The following is a 22,902-nucleotide window of genomic DNA, read 5'->3' as shown; positions in this document are numbered from 1 at the left end:
TCATGAAAGTGCCCCCCCCCCCCCCCCCCCATTTTTTTTTCTTAAAACAAAATAACCACCGATCAAGCCTCCCCCTCCCCGGATAACTGTCATAGAAAAGTATTCTTTCCGACGTACCTTTAATCACGCCTTCTTTTTTATTTAATTGGCATTATTTAAATGTACTGTGATCATTATGCACCGTGTCTGACCGACAACGCAGCGCTACCTGTACTCTAAAGTACTGCGTGCGACTTGCTCGGATACTGGCCGAATAGTATTACTTTCGGCTTTACCGACAGGGACACCAAAAGCAAACCGGAGTCCACGAGCGGTCGCAAAACTGCTTTCCACCGCGCTTTATCAGCGGATGCGCATGCAGACAGCCAGGGTCCGGCAGTCGATCATAACGCCAGGTTGAAGTGCAGGGCCACAATCTGCCAACCTCTAAAAGTCTGAACTAAGGGCACCAAAATGTTTTTTTTTTTTTTTTTTTTTTTTTTTCTCCTTCCATCAGCGTTCGTCAGGGGCGCTCGTATGCATCGTGCACCCGCTTGCACGCCTAGATTCTGTCATTAAAACTGCGGAATGCTGTCTGCACGCATGCTTCGAATAAATTTTGAGTCGCTACACGTGCCGCAGCGACCAGATAAAGCCGCGCTGTTGAAGCGCAATATGAACTCGTTTTGTAATCCGAAATGGCATTGGACGCATCCAGCTACGAGCGCATTGTCTCTGCTTAGTGCTTCATTTTCGCCAACCCATCTATGTGCACAGTGGCTGCAATTCGAAGGATCCAGGCAGCGTCCTCTGGTTACAAAACCAGCGTATGTCGTGTTGTGTTCATATCGAAGGTCGAAAAGTGATGTGTATTTGGGCGTGCAGAAGTACTTGAGCGCGTGGGTAGGTTATTTTGAAGGAGGCCTTTCGTTGAAAGGGTGCACGGCACTTGTGGCACTTAACACCACGAAAAATGCATGCCTCGCCTTCACGCGAGCCATTAATGACATGGCGATGTGTGGTCGAAACCGCCTTGTTTTCGTAAAGATAGTAAAGTAAGTCGAAATGCAGAAGCGTCCGTATACTGGCAGTACTTTTCAATGTATGTCCGCAGCCGGTTGGAAAGAACCTGGGAACCCTTCACTTCGTTATTCGCTCCCGATTCGCATTAACCGGACGGAAACGGAGAGCAACACGAAATGCGGCCACAAGAAATGCAGCGGAGGACAACTTTTTATCATTTTCACAAGCAACTATACGTGACAACAGTTGTTGGCGTCAACTGAACGCTCCGCATAGCTTTTGACAAGAGGTATATGACTTCGCGGTAAATTCATTTTATGAGGCTTGAAATAGTGTATAGGTGCATGCACCCCCCCCCCCCCCCCCTTTTCCTCAAAAGCAAAAGTCTGAGTGCAAAGTGATCCGCACGGGGCCAGAAGAGTCGAAGATGTTGATGGGGTCTCAAAATTAATCCTTATGTACGAATCGTAGTAGTTGACAAGATGCTTGAACGTAGAGTTCGTGCGATGCCGGCGCAAGTTTGCAGGCACTGTAGGGTCATAACTAGAAAAGCAAGGCGTTGGCATGTCCCTCTCGCAAAGCTGCTGTATGTTACTTGACACTAACCGCGTTCTACTTGCTGGCGTCGCGCTCTGCTCTTTCGCGATAGCGTAAGGAGCTGCTCGTTCTGCCGAAAACCGGGCATCGCCGTCGTCCTGCCGGCGGCGGTCGGAAAAGAAGTCACAGAAGTTTCAAGGAAAGCTAGCGAATTGTAAGGGAGGGTCCAAATAGGGTCAAGATTTGGCGATGAGGCTCCTCTTAACAAGTTAACACCGGAACTTAGCAGAATCAGTCCAAGCACCGAACTAAAGTTATATAATCCTATAAAGAAACATGTAACCGTGAAGCGGAAATTAGATTGCGAAATAGAATTCTAAACTTTATCGGCACATAACAAAGAGTAACTAAAATACACGCGCTGCCTCCTTCCCTCCATCCCCTGGTGTGCAGTCGCCGGTGGTATATGCCCTCTTTTTTTTTTTTTTTTTTTCCCTCTCCTTACTTGAAATCTTATTGCATATGACCTCATTATTTTATATTACAGTTGGTTTACCTCGTTGCGCCATCCGGAGGTGCAGGCAGGGCACTTTTGTATTTATTTTTCCCGCCCACTCTAATTCTCTCCCTCTGATGGGAGTATTTCAGAAAATAAGAAGTGATTCATTAAATAAATTGTCGCTATTGGGGTTCGAACCCAAGCCTTTCGCATACCGAGCGGGTACGCCACGCGTAGGCCACGAAGGAACCTTTTTTTTTTTTTTTTCGTTCTTTATTATATGGGAAAACTTCCGAGGAACAGTAACAAACAGCTCATGCCTTAAATCACAAGGCTGCATAATGCAAGTTCGCTAAAACACAGTAATTCCGCACCATATCAAGCGTCAGAATTCAGAGGCACACAAAGCATCGAGATGCGGTAGCCAAATAGGTGACTTCCAGGGCACCGTACACTCCCCGCACCAAAGCGCGCTGCTCTCGGAATAAAGACGTCGATGATCGTGGTGGTCCATCATGACGGTCCATCATTCGGCTTTTCCATAAGCTAAGTAGCCCCATCAACATAAATAAATCATAGGACACATCACAGCTCTTCCGGATGGACAAAAAAGGCCGTTGGTACCATGCTTGGTGCACCTAGTAAACATTGTACGTATTTACCAGCGTTTGTTCGGGATGTGCACTGATATTATAGTAATAACTTTTGAACTAAGTAATTTAAACAAAGATTAAAAAAGCAACGTGGTATGAATAGCGACGTTAAAGGCGATATCGCATCTACGCTTAAAACGAATCTCAGCGCCTCTAATTTTTCGCTATCGTTAAACAGCGCAAAAAGACCGCGGATGAGCAAGTAGACAAGAAGCAGCGAGAAAGCACGCGTCCTGTCTTCTTGCTCGTCCATGGTCTCTTTGCGCGGCTTTATGGTCATGCAACTTTCTCCAACTTGCCGTGCTTCTGCTTTTCGTGTTGCCGCTGTCTGTGCTGTGATTGAGATGAAGCTTCTTTGAAGATCTCGCTGTATATTTTACTGAGTTTAACTTTTACACGTTCTGCGGGTTTAAGCACTTCTGTGCAGCTAAACTTAAAGCTGCTACGTCCTCGCTCCCTTGCCGCCGTTGCTTGACATCTTGGCGGGCTCCACAGAGACTGTCTCGTCACTGAAGAACGCGATCATTGTTATCCCGCCTACTTGCGCCAAAGGAAAAAACTCTCCCATGTCTCTCCTACCATCCCTGTCCTTCACCAGCAGCACAACACTATTCCCGCAAATTTCCCAGTGCCGTCCGCTCAGCTGACTTTCTTCCGCTCCTTGCGACGCTTGTCTTTATGGGAATTCACTGAGCTGCTTTAAGCATCGTACGTTGTCTGTTGACATTTGTTGTTGTTCTCTAATTTGATGGCACATACCCACACAGGGGGATCGGCCACGAATTTGGGTGCAGAGATGTTTGATTTTGAGATGTATAATTACATCGCAAAAAAAAAAAAAAAATGATTGCTAAGGAAAAAGAGAAGGGAAGTAAAATATGAAAAACCAAAATAAACAGAGCAATTAATAACGCACGCAGTAGAAGAGTACTGAGATTTGTATTTACAGATTAAAAAATTCAAAGCATATTAGCAAGGCGGACGTTTTGATTCTATTAAAAAGTTTTGAATGGCGTTAAAAATAGACCTGTGGCTGTACCCAAGCATGGTGGCACCGAAGGATAATAAAATCTGGCTGCTTAAATTAAGACCCAGCTGTTGTAACGGCTTCTCTAAATACCGTTTTCTCATCATGGTAAAACGACGGCAAGATAGCAAGAAATGGTCTATTGTTTCCGGTTCCCCGCAGAATGCGCAGACGGGGAGTAAGCGCCAAACCAGACCTGTGCATATAGAAACTTAGTGTCGGAATACGACAGCGCAGCCTGGTTAGAGGGACTTCAGTCTGCTTTGATTGGCATGATTTCCTACTCCAGGAATACTTGAGATGCAGGTAGTCGTCCGATGATAAAATAGATCCAGACTGCGTGCTTAATAAGCCCCTTATTAGCCTACGAAATCGCGCTGCTATGTACGCTGTTGCCGGGAGGATAGGTAACACGGGGCCATTGAAAGACTCGTTAGCTATTCTATCAGCAACCTCATTGACAGTCACATTACTGTGGCCTGGTACCCACAATATATGTATGAGGCTCGAATGTGAGGGGAGCAATGAAAGAAAAGTGTTTAATATTGGCGAAACCATATTCGAAGAAAGCGACAAGGAATAAGAGTGTAATTACAGCCACTGTTGAGTACGGCGGGTCTAGTTTGCACAGAGCAAGCACCACCGCCTGGAAAATTGGGGTAAAATCCGGAATACGAACTGAAAAGCCCAGTCTAGAAGCGGACAGTATATTCCAACACCAGCCTTTTCATGAAATTGAGAGGCATCAGTTCCTATCATTATGCTAATGGGAAGACTTTGTAAATAATCTTCTAATAATCCATTTAAAATTCGAGGTGATAAGTGGTTTGCGTTATTTGGGAAAATGTCATCATAGACAATTTGAACCGAAGATCCACGTACTTTTGTTGGAAGGATGTTAGAAAGGACTACGTGCAAAAGTTGCAACAGATTTTGCGCTAGTATTACCTGCGGGGTATGAAACCGAGGCCAGTTGACTCCAAAAAAGGAGGCTGGCTCGCAACAAAAAATTCATTTCAGCCCCGCCGGGGTGGTGCAGTGGTAAGACGCCCGACTACTGTCCGGAGTTTCCGGGTTCGAACCCGACCACGGCGGCTGCGTTTCGATGGAGGCGAAACGAAGTGGCGTCCGTGTGCTGTACGATGTCAGCGCACGTTAAAGATCCCCAGGTGGTCTAAATTACTCCGTAGCCCTCCACTACGGCTCCCATTTCTCTATTTCCCCTTTCATTCCCACCTTCATCCCTTCCCTTACGGCGCGGTTCAGGTGTCCACATAGCAAGTGTGACAGATACTGCGCCTTTCCCTTCCTCTGAACCAATTATTATTATGTCATTTTCCTCTTTATTTCAGATAGGATAACGTTAGCTCGTGCTTGTTGTCTGTTGTCTTTCGACGTCATCTTTATCGGTTTTCATTCTGTAGCTCGCTGCGCTGACCTGAATTTAATTTCAAGATCATTCGTTATCGCCCAAGTCTCCGCTGCATAGGTGTGAAGAGCGAATGCCCGCTATTGAAAATTTTGCCGATTTCGTTTGACTCGACGATATTGAAATGCATTTTCAACAAGCCCGTGCAGGCTTGCGAAGTCCACTCTTGATCAGTGACCCCATTCAGGCTGGTTGGAGGTGGAGGTCAGGCCTCTCCACAAATCAAGCTCACCTGTCTCCTCTCCCACCAGCTCTCTTGACAGTGCTCTTGTTGCTTTCCTGCACCCTCCTTTCCCGGATACTAGGGTAATCCGGTTGCCTTCCGTATAAATAACCCTGGCTGCGTGTCCGAACGGACTCGGGCTCTTATTAATCACCGAGGTGTTACGACCATGAGTGCGACCTTTATTACGATTGCGGCCGGACATGTTCTTAACGGCACGAAAACATCGAGGCGCGGTTAACAGCAAGCTAGTGAATGGCCGAGAGATACCGTCGCGATGCAGACTGAATGTGCGTGCCTTTGCCTCTCAGCAATACTCGCAGCGAAAGGTCACGACACGCAGGACACGAAGCAGGCTATTAAGGATGGTTCGGTAATATTCAGCAGGCAGATTTGTGGTACGTTCATGCGCCGTCTTAAGTTTATTGGCACTTGAAACAAGTGGGACATGCGTGGTATTGTGTGCTACTGTCGTACAAAAGAATAACCTACCCCCAGCCCCCCTCCGAAAAAGTGACATTGATCCCTACGCTCAACACGTTAGGTAACCCTTGACTAGTCTTACTAGTCCGTGCAGTAGTGTAAGTATAAAAAAAAAAGCGGGGGGGGGGGGGGGTAATCGGGGATTGTATCCCATACTGCCGCTCACTCGAAAAATAAAAGAAGGAACCTTCTTTGCGCCACGCTAGGGTCTAGTATATAGCTTAAAGCTTTCTGAAGCTTGGAACGATGATCGAATGAGCTCAGTCCGGAAATTAACCATTCCCTTCCCATCGTTCTTCTTTCTTTGCCCCCAACCCCGGCTTCAGCTATTTACGGGAAGCGCGCAAGGTCATGATTTGGTTGTTTTGTAGCTGGGCGAAAAGACAATATAGTTAACAAGCAGCTATATCCCGGTTAATAAACTTTCGATCTGTGCCGAGCAACGGAGCTAGATCTGCATGATGGCTCGGGGTCCCGCGTTTACGAAGACGCATTGTGTAGCCTTCGAGTCCCCGGGAATTTAGTCCTTCGCGAGAAAATTAAAAAAAGAAAATGCTTTATCAAACTTGGTGAGGTTCTTTGACTCTTTTGACGTCAAACGTTGTAAAGCGTTTCACCCTTCTCCGCTCGCCTCATTGTTTAGCTCTGCACCTTCTCAGACGCGGCTATGTGCTACCAGGCTTGCGCTATCGCTCAGCGACGTTTTTTTTTTTTTTTTTTTTTTAGCACAATTCGTTAGGTGCGGAGAGTGCTCGAGACTCTCTCGGCGTTATGGATGCGCTGCCGGCGAGGTGTGGCGTCCTTCTGTCGTGGCGCGCCTTGTGCGAGCGCGCACAGTCGGCGTAGTTCAGGTGTCGTTCTCTCCAAAGGGAACAACACATTGCGCCGGGCACGTGCCGCGGGTCTCTCGCCTTTTATGGCTGGGACCCCTAGGATCTTCCCTTCTCCAACCCCGTTAGACTAGCGCCCGCGTCCGGCCGTCTGCGAAGGCCGGCAGTCATTAGTTTTCACCTTTCCTCTCTTTCTTCCTCACCGTCGCTATCCTTTTTATCAAGCTTGTAGTGCCGGCAGCAGCGGCGTCGACGGGCTTGCTCGTTCATGCTGGTGATGGTGATGACCCCAGTTAGAGTGTACTAGAAGGATCTCTACCTCGTGGATGAGAAGACGAGGGAGAAGGGGGGAGGGGGGGGGGGGGGGGAAGGGGTTCGCCAGCCGAACTACCGGGAATGCTTGAAGGCTACTGCTCCCATTGTCGAGAGGGTCGGTCACCGGGAAGGTCGCACTGCTTTTGTCGCCCTTTCGGGCCAAAACACCCCGCCGAGACGGAGCGAGCGGAGAGAAGTGAGATCGTATTTGGTGCCGTTCGTGTGATACGATGAGGCTGTCTGAAGAAAGCGTCGATGCCAGTAGGAGGTGCAGTGGCTGCTAGCCATCCTGAGCGGAGCGTTCTTGTGCGAGCGTGGAGTGTCGGCGTCTACCTTTCCCTGGTGGGTATTACAAGCTGCTTATCGTCGGCTTCTAATCGGCTCGCGCATCTCCCGCAGTTCCGGGTCGTTTGACACTTTGCGTGTGTCCGACGTTTGCTGCATCTATGCTTTGTTATTGGGCCAGCTTAATGGTTGGAGTTCTTCCGTTCCGTACATACTCTGCCGTCCAGCCCGGCTGCTCATATACTTACATACGGATTTATCTTTCGATCCTTTCTTGTTCTTTATTATTATTTTTTTTTTTTTCAAATAAGTCTCCTTGTACACAGGAGCCTGCGTGAGTGGGACATGCAAATGAAGTAACAGAATGTAAAGGGCAAATACAAATAACTACAATTAAGTGGCGCATTGCAAAAGAAGTTCTTCCGTTCCGGCTTCATTTTAAGTTCACCGATCTTACCGCTGCATCAGACATCTTAATGTTATAGTATGGCGGCACCTGTTATTATGGACTTTAGCAGCGCGTCGGGCAGAAGGTGTGACCGATCTCAAGTTGGCCGATGGGAAGGGCTTTAATGGGAATATTTTCTTCGCATGCTTGTGCGAAAGGAGCCATCAGTCACTGAAGGCAAGGAAAAAAATCCAGTGTTGGTTAGGAGCGAAAACCTAACGGAGTAATTATTTTCGGCATGAGAGAATTACTGGCAAGAAAATAGATGAAAAGGCAATCGGTGTTGCAAGTGGCATAGAAGCCTCTTCATGTAGTCGTTAATCTGAAGAGCAGCGCTTAACTGAGCCCCATGTCGCGAAATTCCAGCAGCAGATTGGTGTCATTGTCCGTGAACGCTGACGAGCGTTATGCGCGAGCTGTTTTCGAAGCGAGGAGTGTTGAATCGCGGCAGGCGAACCGGCAGCTGGCTGTCTTAATTGAGAACAATCGCTGGCTGTAGCTGGCGCAACTTCCTAATGGATGATGAAGCACGCCTGGAGCTCCCGAGTTAGCTTCGCCGTGCATAGCGTGGAAAAATTTGGTCCCATTATGCTCTCGTATTCCTTTAATATGATGGTTTAAGGATTGTTAGTACTCTTTCTGTGCGTATAAACACAATGAATTCGGGAGGGAACAGGAACGTAAGGTGTTTCAGGCCGGGGCTTTTTGAAAAGCGCGATATTGGCCGCAGCACTGCTAACGGGACCCCGACTGAGGTTTACTTACTGCGTGTCGCCGAGCCGCGTCATGCTGTATGTCGCGTGATAGCCACAGTTGGTTATGCGCCATGAAACCCGATATAACTCATGCTGTTGCATATGTTTTACTCGTATGATCGGATGCATGTGGGGAAAACGCACGGCGCCTACCAAAATAGAGATGAAATTACGTTTCAGCTCCCACTTGGTTCCTTAGGAGGAGGAGTGCCCGCACAAAATGGAAACGCTGGATGCAGCTGCCGCAGAAAAAAGAAAGGGGGGGGGGGGGGGGGGGGGGTTCTCAAGCTCCGCTCTGAAGGGTATGACGCGATAAAAGGAGTGCTTTCATGCCTGCATAGTCATGGGGCCAACGTGAATGCAAGGGTCCTGGCAGACTGATTCTAATATCATCCTCCCATGTGAAAGGATATGCCCGTATTGACAGCTCCTGCCTAACGCAACGTCAGAAAACCAAGTTAACCAACCCTGCGTCCATTCAAAGCGCAGCCATGTCAGCCGCCTGCCAGCGCCATTCTCATGATTATCCGCTCGACGCCGGATTTTCGTTGAATAACGCAGCCTTTGACCCGTATGCTATGGAGGCGATCATCATCCTCTTCCTCACCTATATTCCAGGCTTAGCTGGATAACGTGGTTAACCTTTCCCACTTACGTGAACATGTATGCAGTGTATGATTTAGATAAGACAAGTCCCCGCCGGGGTGGCGCAGTGGTTACGGCGCTCGACTACTGTTCCCAAGGATGCGGGATCGAATCCCGGCCCCGGCGGCCGCTTTTCGATGGAGGCGAAAAGCAAGGCGCCCGTGTGGCAGCGCACGTTAAAGAACCCCAGGTGGTCGAAATTTCCGGAGTCCTCTACTACGGCGTCTCTCATAGCCTGAGTTGCTTTGGGACGTTAAACCCCACAAACCAAACCAAACCAGATAAGACAAGTGGTGGCTATGTGGTAGGTCAATTCCGCAGTGCGAAGATAGTTTTACCGGACAGTGTGGCCGCTAAAATGGCTAATATATTCAGCGCAAGCCATGCATGCATTTCTGCTTCCTAAAATAAAAAAAAAAAGAAAATAAAAAGAAAACGCTGAACTGTTCAATCGGAGGTTCTCCTTGCGTTCGGTGCATGGTCTTGCTCGCTCGAGTTCGCACTGTGACCGGAATCGCTTGCGTGAGCGGCGACGTTCCGCGACGGCGGTACACTCCCATTTAGCGTGCTCTCCTCGTTGGCATCGCCTCATCTTCCCTGATGAGCGAGTCGCCCGCCCCCTCATGTTTTACATTGCCCGCCCTCGCCGCAACTCTCCAGTGCACCAGACTCTCGAGAGACGGTATCGCTCGAGGCCCGAGAGCACGGACAAAAGCAGTTCGTTGCGTGATGCGGCAGATACCGCTGGACTTCTCTTTGTTATTGTCATTTCTGTCTCGACTTTCATTCCCTCGTGTACATTGTCCTCTTGCAGTCCAAGCCGCTTCAAATCGGTCTGGCGTGTTCCTCTTCTCCCGCATCCTTATTACTTTTTTTTTCTTCTTTTGTACCTTCAGTCTGTGTTGCACAAGCACACTCACGTGTACTTATGTAGGCTCTGGCGCACACCAGTTCGTTTCGCGGTTCCTGTCTATCGAGGAGACTAATCTAGGATGGGCGTATTCTTGATTACCCGCCATTGTTTCTCTTTCGTTCGTACCTTCTACACCCCTTTTTTTCCCCTCTCTCTATTTCCCTTAATTCGCTCTGCGCTTTCGTAGCTCTTCTGTCGAGAGGTATGTTTGTGTAGCGACTGCTGGGCAGATAAATCTCGTGCAGTGCGCTTGTTCTCTTCTGTCCTCCATTGAGCATGATGCTGCATTGTCCTTGCGTCACGGTAACGATAGTGCAGTGCAGAAGCGTGAGCTTGCGTCGTAGACCACTTGAGAAGACAATTGTGTCAAAGTATCTCTGTCTCGTGTCCGGGCCCTTTTTTAGCTGCTGCTGCTGTAAGCCGCGCAAAGCTGCAAGTGTAGCAGTTTCTGTCGTATCGTGGTGTGTAAACAGAAAAGTCGCCTCGAAGAACTTGAAATTTAGGCTGCGCGCACTTTTCAAAAAGTCAGCCGCCCTTTCCCATCTCGTGTGGAAGCGGTTTACTGGAGAGACAGCCCTTTCCTCCTTGCAATGTATATTCACGGGCAGAAGTTTACGGGATGTGGATTTAGATTTTTCGAGTGTGGTTCTTATGCGCCAGTTCGGCGGTCGAGCCGCGCTTCCGTTGGTGCTGTTTCCGGCGTAACAGAGCGAAAGGGAGCCACGAGACTCGAGAGAGAGTCGCGAGCCGAAGAGAATTTCTCAGGAGGAGAAAGAAAAGCCACGTGCTCTGCGCCGCTCGCTCAGGGCTCTTTCTCTTCTGAGAAATTCGCTTTGGCTCGCGGGTGTTTGTACATACATACATACATACATACATACATACATACATACATACATACATACATACATACATACATACATACATACATACATACATACATACATACATACATACATACATACATACATACATACATACATACATACATACATCTTTCAAATTGTTTGCCTTTCGCATAGCCTGGGTCGCTTTGGTATGCGAAACCCCACAAACCGAACCAAATTTTGCATTAGGGTGTATCGTGTAGTCTTTAGAATTCGTAAGTTTGTCAGTTGGTATTCTTACAGAAGACTGCGCACGCATATACACTCGTGCTTAAATGTTTTTAATTGACCTAATTTGCATTGTTGCGTCGATATATATATATATATATATATATATATATATATATATATATATATATATATATATATAGTATATATATATATATATATATATATAATCTTGAACGTTTATTCATTATCTCCACATTAATAGCTATAACGACATATACCCCGCCGGGGTGGCACAGTGGTTACGGCGCTCGACTACTGTTCCCAAGGACGCGGGATCGAATCCCGGCCTCGGCGACCGCTTTTTGGTGGAGGCGAAACGCAAGGCGCCCGTGTGCTGTGCGATGTCAGTGCACGTTAAAGAACCTCAGATGGTCGAAATTTCCTGAGTCCTCCACTACGGCGTCTCTCATAGCCTGAGTTGCTTTGGGACGTTAAACCCGACAAACCAACCAACCAACCTATAACGACATATGCTAATTGCCCCGCCGCGCTAGTTCAGTGGCTATAGGGTGCTCGACTACTGAGCTGAGGGATTCGGGTGCCAAACTGGTCAGTTTCGGTTCGCGTTGAATAGCCACTTGAGGTCGAAATTATCCGGAGCGTTCCACTATCCCTCGTAGCCTTGGTCGCTTCGGGGCGTTAGACGCAAAATGTAACGCCTTACTAAGTTGCACCTGTGCACAAATCGTGGAGGTGTAAGACGTTTGAGCATAAGCTTTCAAGTGTTTTGAATATGATCGCTGCTTTGTCAGCTGCACTTGTTCCTCCCACGCTTTTCGCTCGTTTTCCTTTCCGTCTCTTACGACTCGCGGTTCATAGGCCCGAATGAGTTATCGAACTTTTGTTGTTGCCCATAAAAATGGCGCATATCTACAAAGGGGATTGGTCATGACAAAGCGGTGATTGCAGATTCGTATAGATTGCACACTGTAGAAATGATATAAGCAACTTCGTTTCAGTGACAGATGTTTGAGGGTGGTTGCGGGGCTTACTGAGTAGTAATTTATGAAATTTCTTCTATAACTTCCTCTATACTCCAACCAAACGCTCTCTGCACAACCTTTTTCTGCTAGATGCCGCTTTCAAACACACATGATGATGTTGACAGGTTGGCTCTGTGTTCTTACAGCAAAACCTGAACTACAAATAAAGCAGTACAGTGCAAATGAACTGTTCGTATTCCGAAGGAGGGGATTCTCAGAGAAAAATATGTGCGGAACGAACGTCGACCCGCATTAGCGTGGAAGTACTAGTACGAGAGGAGTCGCTGGAGAAAGATTTGATGTTGGGAAAGGTTGAGGGTCGCCGGAGAAGGGGTAGGCAGCGAACGCGATGGTTAGATGGCATTCTCGAGGCATTGCAGATGAAGCTATGTGATGTTAGGAAGATGGTGAAAGACCGGAAAGCGTGGCGTGACATGGTCCATAGGGTCACGAAGAGTCGGACACGACTGAACTGAACTGAACTGAACTAGTACGAACCTAGACGGAGAGATGGCCTCTAAACTACAAGTAAAAATTGCAGAGTTCACTGCCTCAGTTTCAAATGGGAAAAAGCAGACTCTAGATCTGTGTAGAAAATCGAAAAGCCAGATCAAGAGGGAATCGATTAATCAAAAGGCGACACACTACTCTTTGAAGCGAGAGGTGTCTTGGAAAGCGGCAATACAAAATGAATGAAAAAATAAACAAAAAAAAAAAAACAGCTGAAGCGTTTGCACTGTGTGGCACGTTCGAGAGAAACAATAGAACATACTTTTTTTAAACATGGAAGTACCTATCCAAGGGCCGAATTATGCAATGATCATGACACGAAAATCTCAATAAGCCCTTCTATTGTTCGACCGCGCCTGGCGAGCATATAGACCAATATGGGCAGGGCTAACTGGCAGGTTTTTGCGGTGGGGTTGTTGCGTAGTTCGGCCGCCCCAAATGTCGGTACAAGCGCATGTCACTCTCCCTCCTAAGGCAATTGTGTTTATAGATATAGAATATATAAACAAACGTACAGTAGACGTCAGCAAAAGAAAAAAAAAACGATCGGAAGTTTGGTGGCTCAAGACAAGGGCGTTACAAGTTCATAATCAAAGCATTGGGACAGACGTAATCGTCAATAGAATTTTTGTGTGATGAAAAATTATAGCGAATTTTTAAAGTCGACGCGATAAAAATATAACAGATTGGTTAGAAAAATTCGCGGATTCCTACCCATTGTTTAGCACGAATAGCTCGTTTGGATCGCCGAGCATCACCTTGCAGTTACACACGTTTTACGCGCTTGAACAGTAGCTGCATTGCACCAAGAAAGCTCCGAATGCCAGCGGTTATGGCGTCACAACTGCTGTGATGCGTCACCTTGGTGACTTCATGCTCCCATTTAATATGACGTCATCAGTGTGAATCTGCTCCTAAACACCACAAATTTCTCTTGAGTCATGATTGTGACTGCGATTCATGACAGGTCACGTGACTTACTGTTATAAGCTTCTGCACTAAGTAATCACCACCAAATTAGTCATGGTTAGTCATGGCATGACCTCGCATCACGTGTCATCCATAGTTATAGGTACACGTACACACGTCACGTGCCATGTGTAATCATGCCACAAACAAAACACCTAGTACCAACAGTGTGTGCCACCGGCGCCCAAACACCGGCAAAACATCTCGTATAGATCCTCGTGATTTCGCATAAAATAAATACTGAGCTTGGTGGCACCTTGCACCGCTCTGTTTCAAAGGGTACGCTCCTAGCATCCATCCATCCATTATAGGGTAATGCCTCGATCCAGTTCGTAAGGAACGCCATATCGAGGCGCCCTATAGGAGCTTGAGCTGCATTTTGAAAATATCTATAGAGTCAGTCTTCTATCTCCGCCACATTCGGCGCACAGTTGACACAGACGTCAGGCGGTGCTAAATGGTCGCGGTAAGTGTTATTGCAAGTGTCTAACGACTCAGAAATTCGCGCGCACTTGCACTTTTTCCTTGGTGACACTCGTTTAAATAGTCCGGAGCTATTGTGTCTCACCACGGTGTTAGAAAACCGGCGCCGTTCTGCCGCGCGTTGGCGCGTCCTCAGTGTCTTGACACATGCTCGGCCTGAATTGATGGCGTCGGAACGGAGCGTGTGCGCGTCGCAGGGATCGAGCGCGTCCCGTCGCGCTGGCGTCGTCACGTATACGTACACGACGAGTTCGCGTGTTCCCGCCGTTTGCTTCACTCATCATCATCGTTTTAGTTAAGTCCTTGGTGAGCGCTATCTGCCATTGTTTCTTGTTCGATCGACTTTCCCTGGTGCGTCCACTGCAATCGGCGGCCTGTGTTTGCCTTCCATTTGTCGGTAATTCGCTTCATATCTGTAAGTATATATGACCATGTACCGATAGTCCACACGTAAAAGCCTTTCGAAAAATCTGACTAGGTGTTTGCAAGAATGTATCGTTGCAGGCGCGCATGCGCGCATTCTTGTGTTGCGCATAAGTATATGTTAATATGCTACCTGCATGCTTTGCCTGGACGACAAGAGCACAAAATATTTTATAGGCTCGTTTGTAGCGCGTTATGGGTGAGTAGCGGATGGCAGACGTAGAGAAGTAGCCCGCCAACCTGCAGAAAAATTTACAGAAAAAATAGCCGATGTTTGTGTACAGCGAGATATCATGTGGCTGCATTTCGCGCACTCTCGTCTCAGTCGGCATGGGCTGCGCAGTGACGTCAGGCATTGCGTTTGCAAACGCGGTCGCGTTCGTACAGGATTGTCCACTCTTAATGCGAACAATCATGCATGCTTCCTTCAAAGCGCCATTACCTCCGAGGCGGCCGCACATCATAGCAAAACGACTGAAAGCAGGGTTTCGCATATTGGGCGACCTTGCTTCAATGCATGGTCGGATCTGAGGCAATGGCGCTCTGAAGAGAGCATGCTTGTTCGCACTAAGAGTGGACGACCCTATACATCCTTGACACGTACTGGAATCGAATCGCCATTCAGCTCGTGTTCTCATCACTATAGCGTCTTTTGATCAGCAGCGTTTTTTCAGTGGCAGACCAGACGGCCTGTACTGCATGTTTGAAGGACAGCGTTGAAGTGGACTGCAGTCATCATCATCATCATCAGCCTGACTATACCCAATGCAGGGCGAAGGCCTCTCCCATATTTCTCCACTTAACCCGGTTCTGTGCTAGCTGCATCCACTTGACCCCTGCGAACTTCTTAATCTCATCCGCCCACCTAACTTTCTGCCGCCCCTGCTACGCTTTCCTTCCCTTGGAATCCAGTTTGTTACCCTCAGTGACCATCGGTTATCCTCTCTTCGCACTACATGTCCTGCCCATGTCCATTTCTTCTTCTTAATTTCCACTATAGAATGTCGGTTTTAGTTTAGTTCAGTCGTTCAGTCGTGTCCGACTCTTCGTGACCCTATGGACCATGTCACGCCACGCTTTCCGGTCTCTCACTATCTTCCTAACATCACATAACTTCATCTGCAGTGCCTCGAGGATGCCATCTAACCAACGCGTTCGCTGCCTACCCCTTCTCCGGCGACCCTCAACCTTTCCCAACATCAAATCTTTCTCCAGCGACTCCTCTCTTCTCATCAGATGACCAAAGTAGCTGAGCTTTAACTTTAAAATTTGACCCTCCAATGAGCAGTCAGGGTTTATGGTCGACAATATCGACTGATTTGATCTTCTGGCAGTCCAAGGAACTCTCAAGAGTCTTCGCCAGCACCACAATTCAAACGCGTCAATTCTTCGGCGGTCAGCCTTTTTCACAGTCCAACTCTCGCATCCATACATCACAACTGGAAAGTCCATAGCACGAGTTATACGGATCTTGGTTGGCAGACTAATGTCTCTGCTCTTTACTAGGCGGTCAAGGCTAACCATTGCTCTCTTTCCCAGAAGCAGGCGTCTCCTAATTTCATGGCTGCAGTCTCCTTCCGAGGTAATCTTGGAGCCCAAGAACAGAAAATCTGTCACAGCCCGTCTCGACTGTCGAATGTCGGTAACTTGAGTTATTTCTCTGACTTACTCTGCACGCTTTCTATCTCTTAATGTTACCCCTACCATTTTTCGTTCCATAGCCCTCTGGGTTGTCCTCAACTTAAGTAGAACTCTCTTGGTTAGCCTCCACGTTTCAGCCCCATAGGTGAGTACAGGTAAGATGCAACTGTTGTATACTTTCCTCTTGAGCGATACCGGTAAGCTGCTAGTCATAATCTGCGAGTTCTTGCCAAACGCGCTCCATCCCAATCTTATTCTTCTTATTTCCTTTTCATGGTCCGGATCTGCGGTTACTACCTGTCCTAAGTAGACATATTCGCCTACTACTTCCAGTATTTCGCTACCTAATGTAAACTGCTGTTCCTTCCCGAGGCTGTTGAACATTACCTTAGTGTTCTGCATATTGATTTTCAAGCCTACCTTTCTACTTTTTCTGTCTAGGACTGCAGTAGTGGAGGTCAGACTGTTCTGTGATCGCATTATCAATACATTGCATAATAGCGCTGTTTAATGGGAACTGACGTCGCGTTTATCGCTACACTCGCAGCAGTCGAAGTCGTAGGCTAGTAAAGGAATATGTACATGCATTAACACGCGCGCAAGGTCGATGATAAAGGAATGATGAAATATTGATGTTCTAAATAATTTAAATATACGAAACCCCGTTTTGGGAAGTCTTTAATGGGCAAGAGAGCTTATTTTCTTCTCATGTCTTGTGAAAAAGGATAATGAAAATAGGCACTTCTGAGAAAGCTTTGGAGTTCCTGCGCAAGTTCCACTTTATTTCGGGTCAAAAGAGTCTGCTTGCTTTAAACGCATTCACTTCAACGTCCCCTATCAAGGAGTGCCATGCGCTCTTTTGTTAGCGTAATGAAAGGGCACTAATTCAGTTGACAGTTATGTGTGCGATTCTACGGTCAGAAAGTTCAGGGCTTCTTTATTGTCGTATTGCGTCGTCTTTTACGCCTTCTGCGCGGTTTTCCGTCAGGGGTTCCGCAGTCGCCTCCGGTTGCGCTACCCGCATGGCGTAACCCGAGCGGCTGCCCACCGAACGTATTTTTCCACCCCTCTTGTTCGCCGACTGTCCCCGTTAAGCTGATATGTCTGAGCTGGCGACGTCATCTACGAATGAAGAATAATATACTAGTTTGAATGGTTAGCGTAGACGTTTCGCCAACGTGAAAATCGCCTGGTCGTGTCCACCAGTCTGAATTTATGATTGTCATTGATTGATAACCGTCACCACAGGACCTCCCGCAGTCAGTTTCACGAAGTAACATTGTGGTCTCGTGAGTTGTATAATTGTTTGCTGGACCTGTTGTGCCAGGACTACTGCAGGTACCGGTAACATCTATTTCCCGGCGTATACACTGCCGTCGGGCATATTGTATTGATGGCAAACCTTGGAAATAGTGGTAAAGCATTGTATGATAGCTAATAAATTTTGGGGCAGCAGGGAAATGCGATGTGCGCGGTGCTGTTACACGTAGAAAACGACACAGGACAGGCGCTGAACGGCAGTCGAGGGCGTATTTCACTGTTGTCCTGCATTATCAGGGCATGCATGATCTACTCCGTGCAATCTAACCTCTTACATTAGACAGTGGGAGAACACATCGTTTTCTTTTATTCCACCCAGTAGTAGACTTCTAATGTGCCAGAAGAGTGCGTGAAGTGCACAGAACTTATATAAGCGAAGTACGCGCGCTTTTCACAAGCACCGGCGGCAATGGTCAGCTCGTCTGCGCGGTGCTCGTGTAATGTCACATTAGAGAGATTTAGCATACCGTGATCCGCGATCCGCCACCGTGACCCTCTACCGCTCGTGGGCGGGACGCACAAACTGATTGGTTCCGATCCGGCAGGTCAATGTGCCGACGTTAAGTATGTGGCGCCATCTATCGGCATCAAAGTTATCTGGGCATGCGCAATGGAACGCGCGGTGGCGGGTCACGGTAGCGGATCGCGGATCACGGTGTGCTAAATCTCTCTGTTGTTACGACTACTGCCCTTCCGTCCTTTCTACTCGCCTAGCATTAACTGCAGGATCGCGATACTGGCGTTCCTTGATCTTCGGGCCGTCTGCAGACTACTTCTTTTTCTATTGTAAGATCTGTGTCGGATACAGGGGTGTGCTGTAATCTTGCAAGATTACGGGAACAGCGCTAAGTGGGGCATTTGACTGTCCATTGTCGCCTGTTCTATTCCATTCCTTCTTCTCCGTGCTTATGAGCACCCGCATTTTGTGGAAGTTTTTCGTGTAGATATTAGATGAATCTAATAGAGGTGTATTTAAAAAGGGGCGATAAGCGTTCTAGCATCCTCTAACAAAGAGGTATACTATCTTGAGCGGCAAGCGTTCCCAGGTGATACGAGGGGCGTCCCAACGCAGGATTTTGTGCAGAATTGCATCGCATTTAATATGTACGGAAACGAAGCAGATCAGCGTGGTGTCGTGGTTTAGCTGAAGTTCAGCTAGCATCTGGCCATTTCCTGTCCATTCGTTCTGTGCACCGTGCTAGTGAAGTGCATTAAAAGGAAGATGAAATGAGATGAACAGCTTTTTTGAGACTTCTAATGTGCGTGCGTGGATTGGTGTGATTAATAAGCATGCCCAGTTGTTTTGCCTTAGCATTTAAAGTGATGACGTGATTGCCAATTTAAGTTGCGACTACCTTCGGACTTTCTCTCAAGGCATTGAAGGAGGGCAAAGAAACTAGACGGTCGCGTCTTTGTTTTTGACGTTTCATCTTTGCAATGCCTTCGCACCGATTCTGCCGCGCATTTCCCGATGCCTTAAGAAGGTACTTCGCGGCCTTCATCTTTGGTGGCATTGGTTTCCTTCCTGCAAGAAAATGTTTCTATAAGCCTAGGGTAGAAATGTACCACAGCTATATAGATGGTATCGTCGGGCTCCCTACCCACTGCTGTACGCTGCGTAGAAAACACCGTCGAAGTTTTAGTCGGCAATCATGACATCATTTTAGCCGCTAGCACAAAAACGCATAGGATCCATTACCTGCAGCTTTCACGCACTCGACTCCTTCGATGTCTGCCTTGGCGCGGTGATGCAATAGTTAGGGCACTCGAGTGCTGCGCCCAAGAACGCGGGATCGAGTTCCCATCCGCGGCTTCGCTCGTGGGCCTTGTCTCCCATTGTATAGAAGCGAACAGGAGATCCGCGCCTGTTGTGAACTATTTTATGTATACCAGCAAGTCAAGAAGCTCGGTTGTTTACTATGGACCAACATCGCATATCCTTTCTTTGTTGGCTTCGGCCGCGTCGCATTGAGCTTGTGTTCCAGCGACTTCGCGTTCTGGTTGCGTATTTGGCTACTGCTTTGACTCGAAGCAGTTGTCGGAACCTTCCTTCTTAAATGCAACTTGACCCTTACAGGTTTTCTCCAGTATACAAGACTAACTTTGCTTTGCTTCTTACTTTAAAATTTGCGATTACCTTCCTCCACCTTCTTTTTGCGAAGTTATTCTGATTTCAGCGTTTTATCTGACCATTTTTTTTTTAACGTGTTGACGGAGGTACTGAGAAGTCGCATCTGTAATCCATCGTGTCCTTCTTTGCAAAATGTGACGTCTGCTTAAAATGTACACTGCTTGTGTTAGGTATACCCTGGTGCGCGAAAGTTCTCATTTCATGTACCAAATAAATCAGTCTGTTCAGTATTCTTCCGCGCATATGAAAATCTCAGTAAACGCTTGTATTTCTGCGACTGCTAGCATCGACCGAAAACAAACGACGAACGCGTGCAGCCGTATGCCCCGTTCGGGGCAAGTCACCGAGGCAGGCGATTGTTTCAGGCTTGCCCAGACTTTGTTTCAGCATCACTTGCACCGACGAGGGTCGCACCGACCTAATCGTGCACAGACATCTTATCATGGTCGCACTCCTCTCCGGGGTACATCGGCTAAGGGCAGCCGCTGGCAGATTCACCCGGCTGACTGACTGACTGCCTCATCTCTCGATGGACGGGCCGCGGATATAGCCGCTCACGACTCCGAACATTTCCCAGAAATTCTGTTAAAACGGGTGTGTGTGTGTGTGTGTGTGTGTGTGTGTGTGTGTGTGTGTGTGTGTGTGTGTGTGTGTGTGTGTGTGTGTGTATGTGTGTGTGTGTGTGTGTGTGTGTGTGTGTGTGTGTGTGTGTGTGTGTGTGTGTGTGTGTGTGTGTGTGTGTGTGTGTGTGTGTGTGTGTGTGTGTGTGTGTGTGTGTGTGTGTGTGTTTGAGAGGGGGGGGGGGATCCGGATTGAAACCGCAGCGCTGTGTGCTCGGTTGTTTGCTTGCGCGAAAAATAGCATTATCGCGGCGCCGGTCTCGGTCGCATCATTGTTTACTTTCCTTCCGCGGTTGCCCCCCTGAGTCCCCTTGTTTGTTGATCTGGTGTCCACGTACAAGCCTGTTAAACCTTTGCGTGGAGCCCGCCGGACCCGTGCTTTCATTTGATCGCCAAGGACTAACGACATTGTGTGGCTGTTTCGCTTGAGATGCTGTTTCTTTTTCTTTTTTTTTTTTTTTTGACGTTATCTGTGAAAAGAACGTATTGAGTAATACTTTCCAGGCAAGCCTGGTGTTCTCATGTTTACTTGACCGACACGTGTGATTGCTGTTTTAACACAGGCAGAACGAAGCATTAGACTAATACCATTATATAATGAAACCCGGGAGGCTATGGCGCTTCCATGGAGGCTGTGTGCGGGATATTTTTTTTTTTTTTTCGATGAAACAACGCGTGGGGGTCGAACGATCGATCGAGTATTTCGCTTTAAGTATGCTTAACAGAAAGAAAAAAAAAAAAAGAGCACTGGACCGCTGTGTGAGGGAAACCCAGTTTCCGGGCGACGGATGCTATCTTGCCACGAAAGCACGAGTACATCGTAAACACGTGTCAGCTGATAATATGCGAACCGTCTCCCAGTGAAATTCTAAGAGGCTTTCTTGCGACTTTATTGCTTTCTGGCGCCGGACGTGGCGCGTTCTTCGAACACAAGCTATTTGCGATCTGCGCTTCATTTTATAGTCAGGAACTAGTTCAGAGTTGCCTGGCTACGCGGTCATATACCGACTGCATTCATTGTACCAAAAAAGCAATAAATAAAATAAAAAGGTATCCGTCAGATACGCAGCTGAGTTGCGAAAATTCTTTTAGGTATGTCAGCCGGATGGAACCTGTCCTGGCGCTCGGACCTGGCGCCGGTCTAGGGAAATTAATCGTTACCTAAGTGCCCGTGCTCCTATTTCTAGCCCTTATATCTTGGCACAAAGTCAGAAGAGTAGGCAGGCTCTTTTCTTGATTTTTTTTAGGTAACCGCTAAGAAACAAAATATAAAAGACAAGCCAGGTGACAAAAGTCACCGCCTCGTGATTTAAGCCCTCTTGGAAAAGGTGCATGCCCTGTGCCCGGAATTCGGTTGCTATGTTGTGCACTGGACTCTCTTGAGCCTCACCCGCTGACGGGGAAGAAGGTTCCCTGGTGGGGCCGCACTGTTCGTAGAATCCGGAGGGCGTCGAGCCTACTATGGATTGGACTTCTAGGTTTAAACCAAAGAGGAAAAAAAAAATAAAATAACGGCACTTCGAATTCAGTTTTTGAATTTCGGTGTTAACAGGACAATTGAATGGTTTGACGCAGCGAACTCCGTAGGACGTGCGAAAGCTTCTGCGCACAGACGAGAGTTGATGAAGACGACGATGCGCGCAACATGAGAGTGCGTTGTCTGCACGCGGAGGAGTCGGTGGGGGTGGTGACAAACATTTATTTGAAGAGGTGTTTGGACGGAGGCCCTATTGGCCCAGGCCCTCACAAATCTAGGTGGAGCTCCTATTCCGGAGCCCCAATGGCGTCTAACGCCGCTCGCGCCCTGGCGACCAAGGTCCGCTGGGACTGGTCATGGCAGCTGAGCAGCGCCGCCTCCCAGGTCTCCCTAGCAGGGTGGGTAATGAAGGATTGGGAACGGTGGGAATTGGATGGACAGGCCCAGGCCATGTGGAAAACGTGCGAGAAGGTTGCTCCACACAGGCTGCAGCCCCCATCAAAGTCTGTATTGAAGTGCTTCAAGACTGCCGTTCCGTACCTTGCCTCCCTTGAGGAATTGCTGGTTTCGAAACCGCTCCTCTGCGACGTTTTCTTTTTTTTTTTTTTTTTTTTTAAGGCGAAAGCCTTTAATGGCTCCTGCTGTCGTGGACAAAATGTGTCTCGCTTTTGCGGCGTTCTGATTGGCCGAGGCGGGATGCGTCCCTGCCATCTGCAATGCCACATTTGAACACGCGCCAAGGAACGCCACGCGACAGGAGCGATGATGTACCGTCCAAACTCGCACTTGCCGGAAAAAGTGTGATAAATTCTGCGCATTTCCTTCCTGTAAACCAATTATAATTATATGCAGCACTGCAACGAATGCCGACAAGAGGCTAACGATGGGAGGCAAGTTATAGGATAGGAAGTGTAGGCTTTCGCTACTCTCTTCTTAAGAGACATCTAAGAGACCCTCTATTTTTTTTTTATTTTTTTTTTATTTTTTTTTTTTCACCTGAGCTGGGCATATGCAAGTCGCGAAATACTTGATTCGGTTTGACCGTATAACGCGTTTTCGCACTCAATTTATCCGGGTTTTAACGGGGCTAATGCGAGAGCACCGTTTGGCTTGCGCTCTCCAGGACACGTGGACTGTGACGTCACAATCTGGCGGGCCAATCAGGCGTCATGCGCAAGCAAAGCCT

The 22,902-nt window shown here is 47.8% G+C and overlaps 1 protein-coding gene across 7 annotated transcripts in view; it reads left to right on the top strand.

The window, feature by feature from the left end:
- The window catches only part of NaPi-III (Na[+]-dependent inorganic phosphate cotransporter type III), an 81,472-nt gene that overhangs the window by 1,343 nt on the left and 57,227 nt on the right, over window positions 1-22,902 (top strand). The window contains exon 1 of one of the 7 annotated variants that reach the window (XM_084601016.1): window positions 7,123-7,340. The exons of 2 other annotated variants lie outside the window; for them this stretch is intronic. The gene's annotated coding sequence lies outside the window, so the exon portion shown is untranslated. Of the gene's footprint in view, window positions 1-7,122; window positions 7,341-14,064; window positions 14,088-14,306; window positions 14,520-22,902 lie in introns of those variants that run through there. 4 more of the 7 variants (XM_084601020.1, XM_084601018.1, XM_084601017.1 and 1 more) reach the window with 4 other exon arrangements.

This window comes from Amblyomma maculatum, chromosome 4 (assembly GCF_055883805.1).
Source record: "Amblyomma maculatum isolate TAMU_Amacu chromosome 4, ASM5588380v1, whole genome shotgun sequence".
NCBI lineage: Eukaryota > Metazoa > Arthropoda > Arachnida > Ixodida > Ixodidae > Amblyomma > Amblyomma maculatum.
Note: the sequence above shows the minus strand (reverse complement) of the source record. Positions and strands in the feature narration are given on the sequence as shown.